The 5276-nt window shown below is 49.3% G+C and overlaps 2 pseudogenes; one reads left to right on the top strand and one right to left on the bottom strand.

Annotated features, from left to right (window-relative positions):
- Nucleotides 1–290: 290 nt before the first annotated feature.
- Nucleotides 291–3287, top strand: LOC123185906 (disease resistance protein RPM1-like; annotated as a pseudogene).
- Nucleotides 3288–3933: 646 nt separating this feature from the next.
- Nucleotides 3934–4851, bottom strand: LOC123191841 (chitinase CLP-like; annotated as a pseudogene).
- Nucleotides 4852–5276: the final 425 nt, after the last annotated feature.

The following is a 5276-nucleotide window of genomic DNA, read 5'->3' as shown; positions in this document are numbered from 1 at the left end:
ATGTGTTTAGAATTATGCGAACCAAACGAGTCCTAAGCAGCAAGGACATTGGCAATCACATGACCTAGGGGACTGAGTCCGTGATGCCTCCCAATAATAGAATTATCTCATTGTGTATGCTTTCCAATAATAGCATTACCTCGCAGCTATTGAACAAGAAAATAATCTGATGATGTAAAAGGGACGTCGATGGCTTTGAAAATAGTATCTTTTTTTATTAAGTATCTTATTGTGGATGAATTTGTGGTGTCTTACAAAGTGATTTTCTCATTTCCTGCCAGTTACGAAATCACCGACGGGAGGGGTCAACCAGCTGAAGTAGTGAAGTCAGGAACCATGGCAGAAGGTCTTATACTTGTTGTGCTTTCGAAAATCGCAGCTACCTTTGGAGGAGTTGCACTGAATGCAATTAGGTTGAAATTGGGGAAGGAAGGCAACATTTTACTTGAAACAGAAAACATGATGAAACAAATTGAGATTGAATTTGAGATCATGCAGGCCTTCATAAGTCAAGTACATCCATATAGTGAAAATAACCAAATTCTCAAAGCATGGCTGAAGCACATAAGGAAGATTGCCTCTGAAGTTGAGGATATCATCGACGAATATTCATTTCTCCTTGGAAAAATGGACAATGTAGAAGGTCTTCTGAATAAGGCACTCCATCGATCAAAGAGGGTGAAGGCATGGAAAGATATTTCTGCTCAGCTCAAACAAGTACAAGAAAGACTTCAAAATCTATCAACTGTGAAAGAAAGATACGGCATAACAGTAGCTGCTGGACTTGGGGGTGGATCTTCACACCACAATGTTACTCGTAAGATGTACATGTCTGATTCTTCCTACTTAAGTGATAATGACAATGAAGAAATCATAGGAAATGAAGATGAAGCAAAAAAGCTGACACAATGCATAAATGATGATGGTTTGGATCGTACGATTATCTCCATCTGTGGAATGGGTGGTTCCGGCAAAACAACTCTTGTAAGCAGCATCTGTAGGAAACAAAAAATCAGAAAGAACTTCGATTGCTATGCTTGGATCACGGTATCACCAAATTATCCCGTTGAAGATCTTCTAAGTAAACTGATCAAACAACTTTATATTCCTGATGAGCAAGCTGGTACAACTGATCCAACACATTTGGTGGATAAAATCCATAGTTACCTCGGGAACAAGAGATACCTTATTGTCTTGGATGACATGTGGAATAGAGATTCTTGGTTATTCCTTGAACGAGCATTTGTCAAGAATAAGTGCAGAAGTAGAGTCATCATTACTACTCGCACGGAAGCTGTTGCCTCATTTGCAGAGGATAACCAGACTATCAGAATTGGTCTTCTTCCACAAAGAGAATCATGGGACCTCTTCAGCAGAAAAGCATTCTCAAGGCAAAACAGGGCAACATCGGGATGCCCTCAAGGTCTTGTTCCCTGGGCAGAAAAAATTCTAGAGAGATGCCAAGGCTTGCCCCTCGCTATAGTAGCTATAGGGAGTCTCCTATCTTACAGAGAAATGGAGGAACATGAGTGGAAGCTATTCTACAATCAACTTAACTGGCAACTAACAAATAATCCAGAGCTGAACTGGGTTTCAAGTTTTCTGAAGCTAAGCTTGGATGATCTTCCAAGCCACTTGAGGAACTGTTTCTTGTACTGTGGGTTATTCCCCGAAAATTACCGAATACGACGGAAATGGATAATCAGATTGTGGGTAGCTGAAGGTTTCGTTGAGGATCGCGGAACAGAGACGACCCTGGAGGAAGTCGCCGAGGATTACCTCAAAGAACTTGCTCAGCGCTCACTGATTCAAGTGACGGAAAGAAATGAATACGGAAGGCCAAAAAGATTTCAGGTGCATGACCTTGTGAGAGAAATGACGCCGACCATATCAAGAAAAGAGAGGTTCGCTCTTATCTGGAATAACCCAGACGTGACAGACGGCGGTGACGAAGCAAGCCGTGTATCAGTGCATCGTGGAGGCCAGGTCTTTCAGCCAGGCCCAGCTTCACAACATCTGCGCTCATTTTTGTTGTTCGACAAGCATGTGCCGGTTCCATGGATCTGCGCCGCTTCATCGAATTTCAGGCTGCTAAGGGTGTTGTGCCTCAGATACTCCCTCCTCGAGCACATCCCGGAAGCCATCACAGCTGGTCTGTTCAATCTGCACTACCTTGATTTCTCACGTACGAAAGTGAAGACCATACCAAGATCAATAGCGAGGCTCAAGAAACTGCAGTCATTGCACCTCAGGTTTGCTCGTGTGATGGAGCTGCCACGTGAAATAGCGATGCTCTCAAGCCTCCGGCACTTATCTGTGAGCAACGATTTGTATGGCACATCAGTCACTGGTAGCATCTGGAAGCTCAAGCACTTGCAGACTCTCCGTGAGGTGAAGGCCAACAAAGATTTGGTTCAAAATCTGGGGTGCCTCACGCAGCTAAGAAGCCTGGGCATCACGGCAGTCCTTCCAAGCTACGGCGGGGACCTGTGGACTTCGATAGGGAAGATGACCGTCCTGACGAAACTGGCGGTCGGAACTCGCGGCGAAAACGACGAAGTCCTCAGTTTGGACAAGTTCAAGCCGCTCAGAAACGTGGAGAAGTTTTACCTGACGGGCAAGCTGGAGAACGGGGTGCTCTTTCCGGTATCCGAGGGGTTTGACAAGCTCAAGGTCCTGACAAATGCGCTGGTCCGGGCTGGCGCAGGACCCGCTCAAATCCTTGTCTGAAATGGGGAACTTAGTTTACCTCAACCTCTATTGTGCGTATGACGGGGAATCCCTGGCATTCTGTTCTGGATGGTTTCCCAAGCTCAAGCGGTTGTTCCTAGGAAAGCTGGACAATCTGAGTTCAGTTGAGATAAGCGATGGCTCCATGACCAACTTGACATACCTAGAGCTTCGTGAGCTCTGGAGCCTGGAAGCCGTGCCTGAAGGCCTCGGGTACCTTAGGTCGCTTCAGCACCTGTATGCGCGGAACATGCCGAGGGACTTCGCCGCGCAGCTGGAAGGAGACCGCAAGGGATTTGTTCAGCATATTGCCAACATCGAATGCGTCTGACCGACGCACTTTCATCATCTGGTTCTCGGTTTTCTGTAACAGAGGATGATTCGGACAGAAGAAATGTTTCAGTGCGAACTAGTTTCAGATCTCCAGTTTCAGCATGGTGTTGAGAGGTGACGCGCCAGACCATTTATTTCCTTTTGTTGTTGGCCATGTAATAAGAGGGATTGCTTAGATTTTGCTGTGCTCGCGGTTGTCTTCAGTGTTTCTAACTATAAATAAATAAAACCCCTCAGATATATTAATTCCAGTGTTTTTCTCATCTATATATTTCAGTCAAAACCAGAGTCAGAGATTTGCTTATGGATTGTAGGTTGTGTCATATGGATGCTGTAACAATCACTCCAGTGCTTTTGATCTGTGTATATCCGGGTTTGCTGGTCGGCAAGAAGTGACTCGTTTATTCAGGATCGGGTGGGTTTCGGCCCCTGCCATCCATTCAGTCCTCTTTTCCATTATACTACTACTCGCAGAATTAAGCCCTTTCTCTGTAAATGCTTTGCTTTTAACTGTAAACCGCACCCAGGCCAGGCAGATGTGTTTGCAGATTCTGCTTAACTGCCATTCCGATAGGCCATATGATACGAGCAAATGAATCTGGTCATATTTCTTTGGAGTATTTAACCAAAAACTACCACATTTCATGGAAACGTGTCCAGAAACTACCACTTTATGAATTTGTGCCGAAAACTATCACTTTTTTGTTAATCTATGACTAAAAACTACCATGTCGGGGAAGTGCCCGATTCGCCTCTTCTAAACGCCTTTCTGACAGGATGAGCCCACAAGTCGGGTTGACCGTTAACTTTGACCGTTATTACAAATGGGACCCACACGTTAACCCTCTTCTTCCTCCTCTCTCCCTCTCTTTGGCATTTCTACAAACACCTTGTGTGCACCTGCAGTTTGCCCGAGATCCTGACCGACGCGCCCTTCTCGAGCGAGCCGAGCGCGTGGCTCTGGATGCTGCTGCCGTCCCCGGCCTACTCCTCGAGCAGGTCTCCGACCAGGGCGCTGGCGGGGGAGGGCCAAGGTCGTCCTCGGCGTCGGCCCAGACGACGTCCTCGGCCTCGGTCGAAGCTAGCGTGCGCCATGGAGTTGCCGCTGAAAGCCGTCCAGTTCTGCCCGCCCTCCAGCATCACGTCCACCTCTGGCACTGAGTGCCCCGTCTGCGACGATAGCCGATAGCAGCTTCGTGGAGTCGTAGCAGAGCTCGAACGGCGCCACCGCCGGCGTGACCCTCCTCGCGCTCCTGCCCATGGCGCGGTCGAAGGCCGCGATCAAGGGGCGGTACACGTCGTGGCGAAGCTCCGTGTAGTGGACCGTGGAGAAGCCGACGATGGGCGCACCGGCGCTCGCGAATGCCACACGCGCTCCGTCCATGGCGATGCCATTGCTGGCCGAGACGTAGTAGCCGGGGTCTCCGGCGAACGGGCGGCGCAGCGGGACCCCCTCGAACAGGAGCGTCGTGACTGCCGGCCGGTCAGCCCGGGGAGCGAGGAAGAAAGGGCCGCCGCTGAAGATTGCCGCGCCCGCGCGGTCGCCATCGCCTGGGAGGCACAACGCGAACGAGCTGGCGACCCTCTGCGCGCTCGCGACCTGCGCCAGGAACGAGCGGGCGGAGCGTGCGAGCCCTGTGACGCCGACAGCGCCGCAGGAGGCAGCGACAGAGAAGGAGACCGGGAACAGCGGGCAGACAGCGTCACGCGCGTGGTCTGGCTGTGGTCGGCGCTGCACGGCGACGTGACGACCGGGGCTGAGAGGTCGAGGACGACCGCGGCCGGCGTTGAGGGCCGCCACACACACGGGGTGTTTGTGGAAATGCCAAAGAAAAGGAGAGAGGAGGAAGAAGAGGGTTAACGTGTGGGTCTCATTTGTAATAACGGTCAAAGTTAACAGTTAACCTGATTTGTGGGCCCATCTTGTTAGAAAGGCGTTTAGAAGAGGCGAATCGGGCACTTTCCCGACATGGTAGTTTTTAGTCACAGATTAGCAAAAAAATGGTAGTTTTCGGCACAAATTCGTAAAGTGGTAGTTTCTAGACACGTTTTCATGAAATGTGGTAGTTTTTGGTTAAATACTCTATTTCTTTGCATTTCGCAGGTGCACTCATCATATCACAGGGCCGAAAGCGCCCGGCCCACAAGCGACAGTGATGATGTCACAGCATGCTTTCCATGTTGAGTTGATACTTGACAAGTTCTTTTCGGTG

The sequence above is a fragment of the Triticum aestivum genome, chromosome 2A (assembly GCF_018294505.1).
Source record: "Triticum aestivum cultivar Chinese Spring chromosome 2A, IWGSC CS RefSeq v2.1, whole genome shotgun sequence".
Taxonomy (NCBI): Eukaryota; Viridiplantae; Streptophyta; class Magnoliopsida; order Poales; family Poaceae; genus Triticum; species Triticum aestivum.
This window is presented reverse-complemented; position numbering and strand designations above follow the sequence as displayed.